Source organism: Callospermophilus lateralis, chromosome 6 (genome assembly GCF_048772815.1).
Source record: "Callospermophilus lateralis isolate mCalLat2 chromosome 6, mCalLat2.hap1, whole genome shotgun sequence".
NCBI lineage: Eukaryota > Metazoa > Chordata > Mammalia > Rodentia > Sciuridae > Callospermophilus > Callospermophilus lateralis.
Genome location: NC_135310.1, coordinates 78572402 through 78591615, shown reverse-complemented (window position 1 = coordinate 78591615; position 19214 = coordinate 78572402). Strand labels below are relative to the sequence as shown.

At 35.6% G+C, this 19214-nt stretch overlaps 1 protein-coding gene and 1 pseudogene across 4 annotated transcripts in view; both read left to right on the top strand.

Annotated features, from left to right (window-relative positions):
• Positions 1–19214, top strand: part of Dop1a (DOP1 leucine zipper like protein A) — a 103236-nt gene that overhangs the window by 11795 nt on the left and 72227 nt on the right. The gene's annotated exons all lie outside the window — the stretch shown is intronic.
• LOC143402475 (replication protein A 32 kDa subunit-like) lies at positions 11510–12303 on the top strand (annotated as a pseudogene).

Here is a 19214-nt window from a genome sequence, read left to right as displayed (position 1 = left end):
ACTTAGCATGATGTTCTCTAGTTCCATCCATTTACCAGCAGATGCCATAATTTCCTTCTTTATGAATGAGTAAAACTCCATTGTGTAGATATATACCATGTTTTCTTTATCTATTCACCTGTTGATGAACACCTGAGCTGGTTTTGTAACTTCACTGTTGTGAAATGCACTTCTATAAACATTTGTGTTTCTATATGACTATAGTATGCCTATTTTAGTTCTTTTAGATGAATACCAAGGAGTAGGATACCTTGGTCATATGGTGGTTCCATTCCTAGTCTTTAAAGGAATCTCCATACTGCTTTCCAGGTTGGTTGTACTAATTTGCTGTCCTACCAATAATACATGAGTGTACTTTTTCCCCACATCCTTACCAGCATGTATTACTATTTGTAGTATTTCTAATTGCCATTCTAACTGGATTAAGATGAAATCTCAATGTAGTTTCCACTTACATTTCTCTGTTTGCTAGGTATGTTGAACATTTTTCATATATTTGTTAGCCAATTGTGTTTGTTTTGAGAAACATCTGTTTAATTCTTTGGCCATTTATATATTGAGTTATTTGGGTTTTGTTGTTGTTGTTGTTTTTGAGTTTTATGTATTCTGGATATTAATCCCCTGTTGGAGGAGTAGTTGGCAAAATTTGTCTCCCTTCTATAGGCCCTCTCTCCTCATTATTGTTTCCTTTGCTATGCAGAAGCTTTTTAATTTGATGCTGTGCCACTTACTGATTCTTGGTTTTATTTCTTGAGCTTTTGGAGTCTTGTTAAGGAAGTCATTGCCGGTAGCAATATGTCAAAATGTTAACTTTATGTTTTTTTCTAGCTTTTTCACTGTTTCTGCTCTAATTCTTAGATCTTTGATCCACTTTGACTTCACTTTTGTGTAGGGTGAGAGGAAGCAATTCTTCTACACATGGACATCCAAATTTCAAAGCACCATTTGTTAAAAAGACCATCTTTTCTCCAATATATAGTTTTGGCACCTTTGTCAAGTATCAGCTGACTATATCTATGTGAGTTTGTAACTGTGTTTTCTGTTCTACTATCTTCATGTCTGTTTCAATGTCGGTACCATACTTTTTATGTTACTAAGCTCTATAGTATAATTTGAGGTCAAGTATTGTGATGCTTCCATTTGTTCCATTTTAGTCTCTCTTTTTGTTTAGTATTGCTTTGACTATTCTGTGTCTTTTATTCTTCCAAATGAATTTAAGGACTTCTTTCTACCCCCAACCCCCACTCTGCCCAGTTTCCATGAAGAATGTCTCTTGCATTGAATGGGGATTGCATTTAATCTATAAAACCCTTGTGGTAATATGACCATTTTGAAAATATTACTTCTGCCTCTCCAAGAACATGGGAGGTCTTTTACTCTTTTAAGATTTGCTTCCATTTTTTTCTTCAGTGTTTAATAGTTTTCTTTGTAGAGATCTTTCACCTTCTTAGTAAGATTATTCCCAAGGTTGTTTTTAAAGGTTATTGTACATAGAATAGTTTTCCAGAATTCTTTCTCAGCAAATTCTTTATTCTAAAGGAAAGCTATTGATTTATAAATGTTGATCTTGTATTCTGCTACTTTGCTGAATTTGTTTATCAGCTCTAGAAGTTTTCTGGTGGAGAGTTTTTCTTTGAGGGGGTTCTCTTCTAGATATAGAATCATGTTATCAACAGATTTTTGACTTCTTTTTTTTCCTATTTTTATTCCTTTAATTCCCTTCTCTTGCCTGGGTAGCATTTAAAAATTGTATTATAAGAATAGTGAGAGTGGACATTTTTATCTTGTTCCTGATTTTAGAGAAAATGCACTCAATTTTTCACCATTCATTATGACAGTAGCTTTGGGTTTGTTATATATAGCCTTTATAATGTTGAGGTAAGTTCCTTTATCCCTAGTTTCTCCTATGCTTTTAACACCAGTGTGTGTTGGACTTTGTAAAAAGTGTTTTCTGCATCTATTGAGATGATCATGTGATTCTTGTTCTTAATTGTGTTTATGTGGTGAATTACATTTATTGATTTGCGTATGTTGAATCAACCTTGCATCCCTGGGATAAAACCCACTTGATCATAGTGTACTATCTTAAAATATTAGAAACTGCATTAAAAAATCAAGTCAAAATTAATCTAAGAGGGGCTGTGGTTGTGGCTCACATGGAAGTTACTGGGTTTGATCCTCAGCACCACATAAAAATAAATAAACAAAGATATAAAAAAAATCTAAGACTTAAATGTAAGACCCCAAACAATGAAACTACTAGAAGACAACATAGAAAAACACTTTGGGACAGTGACCTTGGCAAAAAAATTCTTTGAGCGAAAATTCAAAAGCACAAGCAAAAAAAGCAAAAACTGACAGATGAGAGTACATCAAACTAAAAATCTCTTGCACAGGACAGGAAATAACAGAGTTTAGAGACAGTCTGTAAAATGGGAGAAAATAATTGCAAACTGTTCATTTGACAAGAAATTAATATCCAAAATATGAGGTATTTAACATCAAAAACAATCACATTTTAAAATAGACAAATGAGCCTAGTGTGGTGGCATATACCTCTAATCCCAGCATCTCAGGAGGCTGAGGCAGGAGGATCACTAGTTGAAAACCAGCCTCAGCAATTTAGCAAGGACCTAAGCAACTTAGCAAGACCTTGTCTCAAAATGAAAATATATGATATGGAGTTACACTGGTTGTGTATTCATTCATATATGAACGTAGGAAAGTTTTGTCCAATTCATTCTGCTGTCTTTCCCATTGCTGTCTGCTTTCTACCTATTCCCCCTGTCTAATTTGGTGAAACTTCACCCCCCACCACCACCTAGGGTGAGTCAGCATCTACATATCAGAGAGAACAATCAGCCTTAGGGTTTGTGGGGGGACTGGCTTATTTCACTTAACTATAGTCTCCAGTTTCATCCATTTACCTTCAAATGATATAATTTCATTCTTCTTTATGGCTGAGTAATACTCCATTTTGTGTATGTACCACATTTCCTTTATTCATTCATCTGTTGAAGGGCACATAGGCTGGTTTCATAGCTATTGTGAATTGCTGTGCTGCTATGAATATTAATTTGACCACATCACTATGGTAAGCTGATTTTTAAGTCCTTTGGATACATGCCAAAGAGTGGAATAACTAGGTCAAATGGTGGTTCCATTCCAAGTTTTCTGAGGCATCTCCATACTGCTGTCCAGAATGGTTGCACCAATTTGCAGTTCCACCAGCAATGTATGAGTGGACCTTTTCCCCCACATCCTTGCCAACATTTGTTTTTGTTTGTATTCTTAATAATTGCCATTCTGACTAGAGTGAAATGGACTCTCAGTATAGGTTTAATTTGCACTTTTCGAATTGCTAGTGATGTTGAACATTTCTTCATATATTTGTTGACCATTTATATTTCTTCTTCTGTGAAGTGCCTGTTCAGTTCCTTTGCCCACTTATTGATTGGGTTACTTGTTTTTGTTTTAGTGTTAAGTTTTTTGAATTCTTAGTATATACTGGAGATTAATGTTCTATCTGAGATGCAGGTGGCAAAGATTTTCTCCCATTCTGTAGACTTCATGTTCTTGATTGTTTCCTTTGCTGTGAAGAAGCTTTTTAGTTTGATACCATTCCATTTATTGATTCCTGATTTTACTTCTTGTGCCTTAGGAGCCTTGTTGAGAAATTCAGTTACTAAGCTGACATGATGATATTTGGGCCTGCTTTTTTCTTCCAGTAGTCACAGAGTCTCTGGTATAAATTCTACCTCCTTGATCCACTTTGAGTTTTGTTCAGGGTGAGAGAAAGGAGTATAATTTCATTTTAATGCATATGAATTTCCAGTTTTCACACACCATTTGTTGAAGAGACTATCTTTTCTCCAATGTATATTTATGAGATAACTGTATTTATTTGGTTTGTTTCCGTGTCTTCTATTCTGTTCCATTGGTCTTCATGTCTGTTTGGTGCCAGTACCATGCCATTTTTATTGTTAGAGCTCTATAGTACAATCACAAGAATGGGAAGTCATACTTCATGTTTATGTGATATGTCAGCAGAATACATTCTACTCTCATGTATAACTAAAAAGAACAAATTAAAATTAAATTAAACAATATCTAAAAATTAAAAATATTTTTTAAAAGGCTGGAAATGTGGCTCAGTGGTTAAGTGCCCCTGGGTTCCATCCCTGATACAAGAAAAAAAAGAAAAGAAAAAGAAAAAAAAAAAGTTGATCTAAATAAACATTTATGGAAGAGGATAAATAATTGACCAAAAAGCATATGAAAAAGAGTGGTCAACCTCACTAATCATCAGGGAAATGCAAATTAAACCTACTGTGAAAGGTTATCTCACCCTAGTTAGAATGAGTATATCAAAAAGACAAAAAATAACAAATGCTGTTAAATATATGGAAAAAGAGGAACCCTGTATACCGTTGGTGAGAACATTAATTAGTACAGCCACTGTAGATAACAGTATAGAGATCTTCTTTAGGGGCCAGAGGGTACCAGGGATTGAACTCAGGGGCACATGACCACTTAACCACATCCCCAGCCCTATTTTGTATTTTATTTAAAGACAGGGTCTCACTGAGTTGCTTAGCACCTTGCTTTTTGGTGAGTCTGGCTTTGAAATCTCGATCCTCCTGCCTCAGCCCCCCAAGCTTCTGGAATTACAGGCATGCACCACTGCACCCAGCTAGTATAGAAATCTTTTAAAATAAACTAAAAATAGATCCACCATATCATACAGTGATCACACTATTTGCAGTATATCCAAAGGAAAGAGTGAATTATGTCAAAGCAGTTATCTGACTTTTCATGTTCATTCAGGACTACTCACAATGAGAAGATAAGAGAATCAATCTAGGTGTCCATTGACTGAAAAATGGATAAAGAAAATGTGGTACACATGCATAATGGAATTTAATTCAGTCATAGAAAATCCTGTCACTGGCTGCAACTTGGATGAGCCTGGGAGACAGTATATGAATTAGGCAGAGAAAGACAACTACCATGTGTTCTTATTTACATGTGGAAGCTAAGAAAAAATTGACTTCATGGAAGTCAAGAATGGAATAGTAGTTTCCAGAGGTGGAGGGTATGGCACCGGCGGGGGTGGTAAAGGGAATGGCTAGCAGGTAATCAGATACAGGGGTGCAGATGGATAGGGAAAATAATTTCCAATATTCTGTAGCACAGTAGGAATACAAATGTGCTATACCCAGTTACTTGAAAAAAGAGAGGACCTATTTATTTTCTTAAGCAGAATCATGTAAATGTTGTTACAGAACCATGTAAATAGTATACTTAGCAATTAATTGTATTTTGCAAGAAAACTAGTAGAAAAGATTTTGAGTGTTCCTAACACAAAAGAAATGATAAATGCTTAAAGTGATACATACGGCAGTTACCCTGATAATTATTATTACACATTGCATTCATGTATTGAAATACCATTGTACCACATAAATATGCACAATTATTATCAATTAGAAATAAAAGCATAGTGAACTTTAAAAGATTTGCATGTAATTAATTTTGAAATTACTATGTGTCATAATAATATGGATGTATCACACTTCATAATATACCTTATTTTCTTTCACAAAAGTCAGAATGACATTACATCTTCCACATTTACATGGTTCTGCTTAAGAAAATGAATAGGTCCTTTCTTTTTTCAAGTAACTGGGTATAGCACATTTGTGTAGGTGTTCTTAGGTGAATCTGTTAGTTTTTTAACGTACTTAACAGCCATATGAATATAATCTAATAAAGGAGTGAGGTCAAGTGTGGCTACAGTGGTTTGGAAGAGTGGTAATGTGCTTTTTTCCACTAAGTTTTTCTCTGAGAAAACAAACCAAAATGGTTTTTGAACTCTGTTGGCATTAACAGATTATTCAAAATATATTTGAAGAGCCAAATGTGTTGGCTCATGCTTGTAATCCCAGCTACTTGGAAGGCTGAGGCAGGAGGATAGAAAATTCAGGGCCAGCCTAAGCAACTTAGTGAGACTCTGTTTGAAACTAAAATTTTAAAAGGGCTTGAAGTGTATCTCAGAGTACTTGCCTAGCGTGCTGAAGACTCTGGATTCAGTCCTTAATACAGTGAAAAAGAAAAAAATATATTTAAGGGCCTATGAGTATCAGCCACTATTATGGGACTGCTGATACAAGAATGAATTAGTCAGATAAAGCTCCTGACCTCATAGCTTTTGCATTTCATTAAGAGATGATAAATAACAAACAACAACAACAACAAAAACCAGAACAATTTCAGACTGTTAACAAGAGCAAGCAAAGAAATCACATAATATTTTAGGTAGATGATAAGAGTATGGGCCTGGCTCAGGCTTAGACTGATCAGAAAAAGCTTCTCTGAGGTTTTGTTATTACTGGAGTATGGGAATTAATTTGTCATGTAAAAACTTGACCTAAATTCTGTAGAGGATAGCACTTGTAAAATGCCTATAATACAAAATTTTTGGTGTATTTAAGTTTGGCTAGTCTTAGCTTAGAGGAAAGTCATTGATAGGTGTTGAACAAAGGAATGACAGGATATGATTTTAAAAGATCTCTGACTTCTCTGTGGAAGATAGATTATAGAGGCTCAGGAATAGAAGTGAAATTTAATAGTGTGCTAAAGTTAGCTTTAACTGGTCAGAATAACAGAAGAAGAAAGGTGGTGGTTATAAGTTTAGGACACAGCAGTTAATAGATGCTGTTTAAAGTTATAGCTAGAGGAAATAACCTTTAGGAAATTTAGGACACACCAGTTAATAGATGCTGTTTAAAGTTATAACTAGAGGAAATAACCTATAGGAGAGATTGTTGACTGAGCCTTGAAGTACTTCAGCATTTAAAACTGAATAGAAGAGTCAACATAGACTGAAAGAGTGGCTAAAAGATAGGAACCTACCTTGAGAGTGAAGAGCTCTGGAATCCAAGAACAAAGTGTTGAATACTGCTAAGGAGTAAGATGAGAAGCTGCAGAACTGACTGTTGGTTTTGGCTAATGCAGATCACTGGTGATCTTTTACATGTGGTATCCTGGAAGGACAGTACCATAAGGCATATTTTTGAGCTGAGTGAAGAATGAATAGGAGATAAGGAAATGAAACAGTGTAGAGAAATGTTTCAAGAAGTTTTACTGTGAGAGAAGAGAGAAATGGGTTGGTAGAGAGCTTGGGAAAATCAAAGGAAGGCTGTGGATTTCAGGTTTTCACCTTGGGAAGTTCCAGGACTTATAGGTAGGGTAATAAGGAATGGGCCATAGAGAGTGAGCAACTACTGGTATTGAAGAAGAGTGAGTTAATGAGGAGTCCTTGAGAAGGCAAGCAGTGATGAACTCCAGAATACAGAAAGGGGTAAATCTTCACTTCCTTTATTTCTCACAAGAGGGAGATCAAGTAGAGAATATGGGTATATAAGTGACGATAGGTTGTAGATTTACTAGAGGGAAAGTAAGAACATTCCTTTGGCTTCTGTTTTCTTAATTATATTTTGTTTTGTTTCTTTGGAGAAGAGATCTCACTGTGTTGCCTGGGCTGGCCTTGGACTCCTGGACTCCAAGGATCCTCTGCCTCAGCCTCAGGAGTAGCCGGAACTATAGGTATATATCACTACACCCATCTCTTATATTTGAAGCTAGATCTTTAGCAGGGATGGAGAGAGTTTTGAGAAAAGAAGTTATGAAATAATTGTTAGAAAGGTAAATTTTCTAAGGAAGCAATGATGAGCACTTCTTTAAGATTTGCGTTTCTCAGTTTAAGTACAGCCAATCAGCCTTGTTATGTGAATTTTCTCCAATGTTATGAGTTGGTTAAATAAATGATTTGCTAAAGATTGTTTACTGACAGTGTCAATATTGAACTCATAACTTTTTATCAAAATGAAATAGATTTAATAACTGTCACATTAACTTGTCAGATGGTAACAAGAACTAAATGATGATTTTTCACTTAGTCAAAAACATTTGGAAAGAACATCTACTTAATGTATAGCTTTTTTCTTCTTTTTCATAACCAACAGAGTTTTTTTTTCCCCTTGTTGCTCAATGGTTGGTGGTAATACATTCATTTATATTTTGGGCATGTGCTAATTAAAAACACTTACTCCTAGATATATCTTTAGAATTGATTAGTGAATATTTCTTTCTCTCTTCCTCCTTCCTCTCTCTCATGCAAAGGAGACAGGAAGAGGAGGTTTCAATGAGTGACAAAATAGCCAAAGTGTCTTTGTGTGCCAATTATGAAATAAGGTCTATTCACTTTTTATAACCATTTATGCAGAACTTTCTGAAATTCAGATGCTCTGATGCAGTATTTCTTATTTAAATTTTAGCTTTTTACACTGTCAAGTTGAAACAAATCTGTACTACCTGATAATTTTCATAGGGCCTGATTTGCCCTGAGATATAGATGCTTTTTTATTTTTCAGTAAATAGCTATTTTGTTTGGTTTTTGTATTTGAGAGCTACAGCACTACATAAATCATATTTTATGAAAATTCACATCCACTTTACTTGAGTTATAAGTCTGGAAGAATGAAATGCAACTAAATTGTAAAATGCAACAGTAGATGAAGTCAGAAAAGCTATTAATGGCCCCTGGAAGAAAGAATGCAAATGCCATTTTGATTTACTTGTTTCACTTTAAAAAAAAATTACAATTTTTTATTTATTTCAAGTTTCCTAGTCTTAATCCATTTTATGTTGCTATAACTGAATATCATAGACTGAGTAGTTTATTTTATTCTTTTTAGTTATAAATGATAGTAGAGTCTGTTTTGATATATTTATGCAAACAGGAAATATATCTTATTCTAATTAGAATCCCATAGACTAAGTAATTTATAAAGAATAAAAGTTTGGGGCTGGGGATGTGGCTCAAGCGGTAGCTCGCTCGCCTGGCATGCGTGCGGCCCGGGTTCGATCCTCAGCACCACATACAAACAAAGATGTTGTGTCCTCCAAAAACTAAAAAATAAATATTAAAATTCTCTCTCACTCACTCTCTCTCTCTCTCACTCTCTCTTTATTAAAAAAAAAAAAAGTTTGTCATTCATGTTATACATATGGGAGGCATTTAAAAATATAGGAATAGTTATTTCCCAAAATGTTATTCTTAGAAAGAAAACAGAAATAAAAGGCATTATGAAATATTTTTTAAAAGAATAAAAGTTCATTCAGGATTAGGGCTGTAGCTCGGTGGTAGAATACCTGCTTCACATGTGTGGAGGCACTGAGTTCAATCCTTAGAACCACATAAAAATAAAGAAATAAAAATATTGTGTTCATCTACAACTAAAAAAAAAAATATTGAAAAAAAAAGTTCCTTCAGCTCATGGTTCTAGATGCTGAGAAGTTCAAAGTCACAGATGGTAAAGTTATTGCTGGTGGGAACTCTATAGAGTCTTGAGGCAACCAGGATATCAAGTGATGCTAGGGTCACATACAAGAGAGAATCAAACTGTTTTTTATAACAGACCCACTCTGGAGATAACCTGTTAACCCACCAATGAATTAACCCATTGACAAGGCAGAGTCCCATTGAGCTAAATACCTCTTAAAGGTCCCACCTGGTTTCACCTCTTACACCCCAGGGTGAGGATTAAATTTCAACATGAATTTTAATGGAGATATTCAAACTATAGCATGTAGTTATATTAAGTAGTTTGTTTTACTTCCTGGGAAATAAGTTTGAGACTTTAGTTTCATTTTATGGAGGTGATGGAAATGTTCAGTAATTTTTAGAATCAGAAAAATGTTCTGTATCATAGGTGTGGTGAGAAATCTTGATTGTGGTGATAGTTTTATGGGTGCATGCATTTATCAGAGATCATCGAATATGAATATTAAATGCAGTTGTTCCTTGGTATCTACAGGGTGTTAGACCCAGGAGCCACCCCATACCAAAATTTGTAGATAATCAAGTCCCTTATGTAAAATGTGTTATATTTACATACAGTCTGCACACATCCTTTTGTAACTTTTAATCATTTCTAGATTACTTATAATATGTAATCTAATGTGAAGTCATATAAAAGAATTTCTATATTGTTTTGGGAATAATGACAGAAGCCTGTAAGAAGCTAGTAGTGTAGTTCAGTGGTAGAGCTCAAGCTTAGCATGAGAGAGGCCCTTAGTTCAATCCCCAGCACTCTTCCTCCCACAAAAATGGTTCTGTGTATGTTTGGTAAATATGCAGATTTTTTGTAGATATTTTCAACCATGGTTGGTTTCCATGGATTCAGAACTCACGGACGTAGAAGGCCAACTGTATGTATAATCTAATAAAGTTGTAAGATAGCATATGTGGCAGTAAACACATATGCACATTTAATTTGCATTCAGGAAATCATTCAAATATAGAATAGAGAGTGTCCAATTTTCCAATTTGCTGCCAAATTCAGAGCCACATCTAATGCTTAATTATAATGTACTTGCTCTCATAATTAACATATTTGTTTCAGTTATTTCTTTGATTTCATAAGAAATAATGGTGACAATAATGGTTTTTGAGCATTTTTTACTGCTGAGCCCTCTGATAACTTTAATATGTTACTTATTTAATTATGACAACCATTGAGACTGGTCTTACCTCCTTTTACAGATGAGGAAACTAAGCCTTGAGAAACTTAAGCTCTTTGTTCAGGGTCATACAGATGCTAAGTAAACATTACAACTGCAGTTTTACTCAGGCTGACTTGATTTCAACCCCAGTGCTTGGAAGATCTATTTTTTTTAACTATCTTTTTATGTCCTAGGGTTTCTGTGAAACATTGTTTTATTCCATTTTTTTCTCTATTCCATGACTTTTCTGCAGAAGAGTCCTGGTATAAAGTTTCCTTAATATATCATGGGACATGTTATATTTACATTATGATCTAAGCCAGTGGTGGTTCAAAGTATAGTATTTGATCACTTCACAAACTTTTTGATGAGTTGAACCCAGAGGTAAAAGGAAACATTTAGAAATCTCAGCAATTTTGACTGTGCTGCAACAACTAAGTACATGTTTTTACATTTTAGAAAAGTACAGTCAGTAATGGATTCGAGGAGAAATAATGACTCCTTCACTTCAGATAGTTTGAGAAGTACGGATCTAAGCCATTTTATAATAAAATATGTAGGGAAAAATACCTGAAAACTGGAATTTCTGTTATATATTAGATAAAAAGTTAAAAAGTGATGCATCTTTTTATCTTCTGATATATAATGAAGAATTTTATTTGCATTAAAATCACTAGTGAAGCATAAGCAAACTTTTAGTCCCGAGTCCTCTAGTCACCATCTTTTCTCATACACACACACACACACACACACACACACATACATACACACATTTATGCATATATATCTTATTTTTTAATATATGCACATATATATGTTGCAGCTCTGCTAATAAAACTTCAACAGAGAATGTTCTCACAGCAGCAGAGTTCTGAGGTGTTCAGCAAGCCCACCACACCAGAACTTTATGGACTTCTTTCCTAAAGAAATCACAAACAATATGTGGAATAGTGGATTTGAAAGCTATAGCAGCTCCGCCATCTTTGGAGAAGCCAGCAGCTAGGCTCAGTGGTCCCTGGGGGACTTTGGATCACCCACACCTTATCAAGCTAAAAGGAAATCAAGAGCCCAAACCTAGCACATTGTACCATATCTCAGCTACTTTCTGTTACTCTTGTTGACGAAGTGTTCAAAATTGGGAATATTGAAATTTCATAGGTCACTCTTGTGAGAATAATCAGACATGCCGAGAAGGCTCTAACCAATATTGTTTACAAAATAGATGACATGCCAGGTGCACCCATGGATGTTCGCCAGGGAGTAGACACAGATGACACCAGTATTGAAAAACTGTAGTTCCTCCAGAAACATGTGTAAAAGTGGCTGGCCACCTACAGTCCTTTTAGAACAAAAAGAACCTGGTAGCCTTTAAGATCATGCCCCTGAAGAATATGAACAAATTTACCACACGTATCCTAGAAGTCAACGTGCACATGGTGCTGAGCAAATCCAACAGCCAGCCCTCAGTAGGGAGAATATCTATCAGCAATCCAAGAATGGGGGAAGCAGAAAACTTCAGTGGGAATAGCTTCATGCCAACAAATGACCCAACTGTGGCTCAAAACCAGGTGCTGAATTTGATTAAGACTTGCCCAAGACCTGGAGGATCACAGGATCCAGCCTCAACACATGGCTGTAGCTTCAATCAAGCAAGCTGTGGATTTTCTTAACAACAAGGGGCACATCTATTCTACTGTGGATGATGATCACTTTAAATTCACAGATGTGGAATAACTGGATCTTATTGGGTACCTGAGATATTTCTAGCTGGATCTGTTTGCACAGTCTGTTGCCTCCAGCTGTGCATATGTTTGTCCAGGTGACTTCAAGGAAGGAGATTCATCTGTAAAGGGTTTCAGCAGGCTTGAAACTTACTGATTGCTTTTCTGTTTTTGTATTTTGTGGTTTTGAAACTCAAAGGGAGGTGGACAAATTAACAGGGATGTAAACTGGAGTGGAATTTCTTAAGTTTTCAAGTAAGCTCATTAGGATACCAGGATAGATGGGATTGGAAGAGGGATGCTACCAAGAGAGTTGGGCAGTTACTTAACACCTGGGAGTTTCTGTTCTTAAATGTTTCCTGTTCAGAGACAGTGAGCAGGCAGAGCATTAGCCAAGGAACTCACTGCCCTCTGTCTTTGTTTCCCACTCTGGTTCTGTGGTGTTACGTTCAAAATTGCACTTTCCTTCCCTTTTTTGCCTTGTCTGCTGCTAAAGGTGGGTTTTTATGCACAAGAGGTTTAGCATTCTGGAATCATAGAATGGAGGACGGAAAGAAATGTTAAATAAAACAGTTCTGTTATTGAAAAAAAAAGCTTCAACAGAATGTTCTTTGTCATATTTCAGCTCTTAAGATTTTACTTTTAATATTCTGAGAGTAACATGTATCCTAAACTGTGGGAACTCTTTTTAATTATATTTAAATATTTAGAATTTTTGGTTAAATAAATAGTAACTAACATATTTCAAATTTCTTTCCTCACTCACCTTTATAGCCGTGGAAACATGCAATAGTTACAAACCTGACTGGTCATTATCAGTTGACTTTTGTATATCAAATAAAAATTTCTGCCTAAAGGATATATCTATTGAGATAATATTGCAAACTCTATTTTTTAAGAAAAATTTTTTGGGGTCCTGGGGAATTGAACTCAAGGGCATTGGACCGGTGAGTTGCCACATCCCCAGCCCTTTTTATTTTTTTAAGACAAGGACTTGCTAAGTTGCTTAGGGCCTTACTAAGCTGACCTTAAACTTGCAATCCTCCTGCCTCAGCCTCCTATGTCACTGAGATTACAGGTGTGTGCCACTGCACCCAGTTCCCTATTTTCACTAGTAGAATTATCACTAAATTGCTTCCCAGATTAATCTTCTTCATGTACCAGATATTTTATAGATTCAAATTGAATATTATATTGTCTTCTAGAAATTTTGCTAAGAGGAAAAAATTATCCCAGTCAGTAAAACTTATGCATGTGCTTTATTCCATCTACTACTAGAACAGTACATTTTTAGGTTTATTGACTAGGATTTAGCATAATTTTATATAGGTATATAAACATATACATATAGAAAAAATCCAGTCATTTTCCCTGAGTTTAACTTTGCTGTTATTCTGATTTCTCAGAAACAAAACTAGAAATATGCTGTTTTGTATTCATTCTAGCTTTCATTCCATATGACACTATTTATTAGTTTTTAAATGTTTTATTAGTTACAATAGTTTTGGCTTTGTTTTAGAATGCCAGTCTTTTATATGTGAAACATATATTTCTCTGACTATTTTTTGTTTATGGTTTAATCTAGATTTTGAAAGTGATAGAAACCATAAATTGGCAGTAGTACAGCTTATTTATCCATGTGTCATTTGATAGATATTTGGATTATTCCTACCTTTCAGCTATCGTTAATAATTCTTCTATGAACATTCATGTAAAGATTATTGAGCAGATATATGTTTTCATTTGGGTGAAGGTGAATCTATACCTAGGAGTAGAATTACTGAGTCTTGTGATAATTTTTTAAATTTTTTATTAATATATAACAGGGTGCATTACATTTCTCATTACACATATAGAGCACAATTTTTCATATCTCTGGTTGTATAAATAGTATATTCATACCAATTTATGTCTTCATACCTGTACTTTGGATAATAATGATCATCACATTCTACCCCATGCCTCTTCCCTTCCCCTCCAACCCCTCTGCCCTATCTAGAGTTCATCTATTCCTCCCATGCCCTCCCACCCTACCCCACTATGAATCAGCTTCCTTATATCAAAGAAAACATTCAGCATTTGGTTTTTTAAGATTGGCTAACTTCACTTAGCATTATCTTCTCTGACTCCATCCATTTACCTGCAAATGCCATGATTTTATTTATTTATTTATTTATTTATTTTTAATATTTATTTTTTAGGTGTAGATGGACACAACACAATACTTTTTATGTGGTGCTGAGGATCGAAGCCAGGTCACGACAATGCCAGGCAAGCGCTCTACCGCTGAGCCACAATCCCAGCCCTGATTTTATTCTCTTTCATTGATGAGTAATCTGTTGTGTATATATGCCACATTTTTTTATCCATTTATCTATTGAAGGGCATCTAGGTTGGTTCCACAGTTTGGGTATTGTGAATTGTGCTGCTTTATAAACATTGATATGGCTGTGTCCCTGTAGTATGCTGTTTTTAAGTCCATTGGGTATAGACCGAGGATGGGATAGCCGGGTCAAATGGTGGTTCCATTCCCAATTTTCCAAGAAATCTCCATACTTTTTTCCATATTGGCTGCAACAATTTGCAATCCCACCAGCAGTGTATGAATGTACCCTTTTTCCCTGTATCCTCACCAACACTTATTGTTTTTTGTATGTATAATAGTTGCCATTCTGACTGGAATGAGATGAAATCTTAGAGTGGCTTTGATTTGCATTTCTCTAATTGCTAGTGATGATGAACATTTTTTCATCTATTTGTTGATTGATTGTACATCATCTTCTGAGAAGTGGCTCTTCAGGTCTTTGACCCTTTTATTGACTGGGTTATTTGGTTTTTTGTTGTTTAGCTTTTTGAGTTCTTTATTTACCCCTCACACATCTATCTGATGTGTGAGGAGTAAAGATTTGATCCCAAGATGTAGGCTCTCTATTCACCTCACAGATTGTTTCTTTTGCTGAGAAGAAACTTTAGTTTGAGACCATCCCATTTATATTCTTAATTGATTTATTGATTCAGTGGCTCGTGATTTGTGCCCAGCCAGACTGCGGCAATCATGTATGTTAGTGATTTGAGTTTTCCCTCTCCTTCTCTTTGTTAGCATGGCTAAGGGTCTGTCAATTTTATTTATTTTTTTTCAAAGAACCAACTTTTTGTTCTGTCAAGTTTTTCAATTGTTTCTTTTGTTTCAATTTTATTGATTTCAGCTCTGACTTTAATTATTTCCTGTCTTCTTTCTACTGCTTTTGGTGTAGATTTGTCTTCTTTTTCTAAGGCTTTGAGATGTAGTGTTAAGTCATTTATTTGTTGACTTTTTCTTCTTTTAAGGAATGAACTCCATGCAATAAACTTTCATCTTAGAACTGCTTTCCTAGTGTCCCAGAGATTTCGATATGTTGTACCTGTGTTCTCATTCACCTCTAAAAATTTTTAATCTCCTCCTTGATGTCTTCTGTAACCCATTGTTCATTCAGTAGCATATCATTTAGTCTACAAGTGTTGGAGTGGATTTTATTTCTTGTTTTATCATTGAGTTCTAATTTCATTCCATCATTATCTGATAGAATGCAGGGTAGTATTTCTACTTTTTAATATTTGCTAAGAGTTCCTTTGTGGCATAGTGCATGGTCTGTTTTAGAGAAAGATCCATGTGCTGCTAAGAAGAAAGTATATTCTCTTGTTGAAGGTTGGAATATTCTATATATGTCAGTTAAGTCTAAGTTATGGATTGTATTATTGAGATCTATAGTTTCTTTGTTCAGCTTTTGTTTGGAAGATCTATCTAGTGATGAAAGAGGTATGTTAAAGACACCCAAAATTATTATGTTGTAGTCTATTTGACTCTTTAACTTGAGAAGAGTTTGTTTGATGAACATAGCTGCCCTGTTGTTTGGGGCATATATATTTATAATTGTTAAGTCTTGTTGGTATATGGTTCCATTGAGCAGTATTTAGTGTCCTTCTTTATCCTTTTTGGTTGACTTTAGTTTGAAGTCTACTTTATTTGATATGAGGATGGAAACCCCTGCTTGCTTCCACAGTTCATGTGAATGGTATGATTTTTCCCAATCCTTCACCTTCAGTCTGTGAATGATTCTTCTATGAGATGAGTCAGAGGCAACATGTTGTTGGGTCTTTTTTTTTTTTTTTAATCCAATCTGCTGGTCTGTGTGAGTTTGATTGGTGAGTTTAAGCCATTAACATTCAGGGTTATTATTGAGACATGATTTGTATTCCCAGCCTTTTCTGTTTATTTTTGGTATTTAATGTGACTTGGTTTCTCCTCTGATTAGATTTTCTGTATGCTAGGCATTTTCATTATAGTGTGCCTTGGTGTAGATCTATTGTAATTTTGTACATTTGGGGTCCTGTAAGCCTCTTGTTTTGGTTTTCCAATTCATTCTTCATGCTTGGGAAATTTTCTGATATTATCTCATTGAAGAGATTGTGCATTCCTTTGGTTTGAAACTCTGTGCCTTCCTCTTTCACGATAACTCTTAGATTTGGACTTTTGATGCTGTCCCATAATTATTGGATGTTCTGTTCATGGTTTCTAACTTTCTTCACTGTGTAATCAACTTTATTTTCCAGATTGTATACTTTGTCTTCATTATATGACATTCTTTCTTCCACATGATCTAGTCTGTTGGTTATGCTTTCTATTGTTCTTTACTTGATTTATTGTATCCTTCATTTCAAGGATTTTCGACTTTTTTTTTTTCAGGCGCTCTCTCTCTCTCTCTCTCTCTCTCTCTCTCTCTCTCTCTCGGTAATCTTTTGCTACCTGTATTTGTTCTCTTATCTCATTGTTGGAGTGATCAATTTTTGCTTGTATTTTCTCATTTAGGTCATTATTTAATTCACAGATTATAGGTTTTGTTATTATCATGTCCTAGTTTGTTTGGGGCACTTTCCTCCCATGGTAGTCTGCTGGTTGGAAGGGGCAGTCCTGCGCCAGATGCTAGGCTCTGTTGGGTGTCTGCCCCATCTTGGGAGGGGTGGACTGGGCCTGCTGTGCTCCTGGGTCCAGCAAAGGCTGATGTGGGTGGATCTGGGACCCTGGGCTTGACCTCCTGCTGTACTCTGCTGGTCAGAAGGGGCGGTCCTGTGCCAATGGCTTGGCTCTGCCAGTGTCTGCCTCGCAGGGCAGGAGTGAACCAGGCCTACTGAGAGCCTGGATCCCTGTGTGCTGATGTGGATAGTCTGGGCTGGATCTTGGCTCCTGGAGTAGTCCACTGGTCAGAAGGGGCGGTCCTGCACCAGAGGATAGGCTCTACTGAGTATCTGCCCCACCAGAAAAGGGGTGGACCAGGTGTGCTGTGCACCTGGGCCCTGCAGAGGTCAGTGGAGGTGGATCTGGGCAGAGTCTTGTGATAATTTTATGTTTAACTTTTTGAGAACCATCACACTGTTTTTCAAAGAAGCTGCATCAATTAGTTCTCACTCCAGAAGTTTATGAGTGTTTCAGTTTCCCAATATCTTGACCAACACTTGTTATCATCTATTATTGTTATTATCATCATTATCATTATTATTGCCATCCTAAGGGGTGTGAAATATTATCTCATAGTTTTGATTGGCATTTCCCTGGTGATTGATGTTGAGTGTTGCTTCATGTACTTACTTAGCATTTGTGTATTTTCTTTGTAGAAATGTCTATTCATATTCTTCCTCAATTTTTAAATTTTTTGTTCTTTTAACATTGTCTTGGGAAACATTCTTTATATATCTAGTTTAAGCACCTTGTCAGATATGTGGGAGATAATATTTTCTCCTTTCAGTTGTCTTTTTACTTTCTTGGTAGTATCATTTGCAGCACAGAAGCTCTCCTTTGATGAAGTTGTAATGTATATTTTATTTTTATTTTTTTCTTGTGTTTTTTTAATATTGTTTTTAGGGACCCGCATAAACATTTAAAGGGGTCATGAAGATTAACTCCTGTATATTCTTCTAGGAGTTTTATAGCTCTAGTTGGTTCATTCAGATCTGTGATCCACTTTAAGTTTATTTTGTACAGTTGAGCCAAATTCATTTTTTTTCAAGCATGAGATATCCAGTTATCTTAAACTGCTTGTTGAAAATATTATTATACCCCAATGGAATTGTTTTGGTATCCACGAAGCCCGGTCTGAGACTTCCCTGCCCATCCAAAAACATAGCCATCAGTAAAGGTACAGTTGTTTAAAAGTCAGGATACAAAGAATGTAGAGAAACCACATTGATTTTTCAGTTAAGCTTCAATTAAGTCCTTGTTGTTATTCTGTTAATTATCTATTGCTGTGTAACTGTAACATATTTCCCCAGAATGCAGTGACCTAAAACAGAAAACTTTCTGTTGGTCATGAATCTGAGAAACTTAGCTATGTAGTTCTGACTTTGGGGTCTCTTACTAAGTGACATTCAAGGTGTCTGTTGGGTTTACAGTCAAATCAAGGCTTGGCTGGGGTTGGAAGATAGCTTCTAAGATGACTCACTCACAGGGGCTGTGACAAAGCCTTGGTTCTTCACCATAGGGACCTCTATGTAGAGTTCCTTGAGGTATTTCATGATATGGTGGCTGGTTTGGCCCAGTGATTTAAGAGAGAGTAAACAGGAAACTGAAGGGGTGGGAATATAGCTCAGTAGCATGGCATTTTCCTAGTATAGGGCAGACCCTGGATTCAATCTCCAGTATCACACAAACACACAGGAAACTGAAGTGAAGTGCCTTTATTGCATGTTGGTTATTATCTATTGTCTTGTCTTCTTTATTCTTTTCATTAAAATTGAGTCACAGTGTTTTCAAAGGAACAACAAATATTTTGTGGACATATTTTAAGCCACATATTCTGGTCAGTTTTATTCAAAGGGAAATCTAATCCCATACAGCTGATGTTCCTTCATGCTAGATACCTAATAAATAAAATGATCTTCAAAATTGTCACC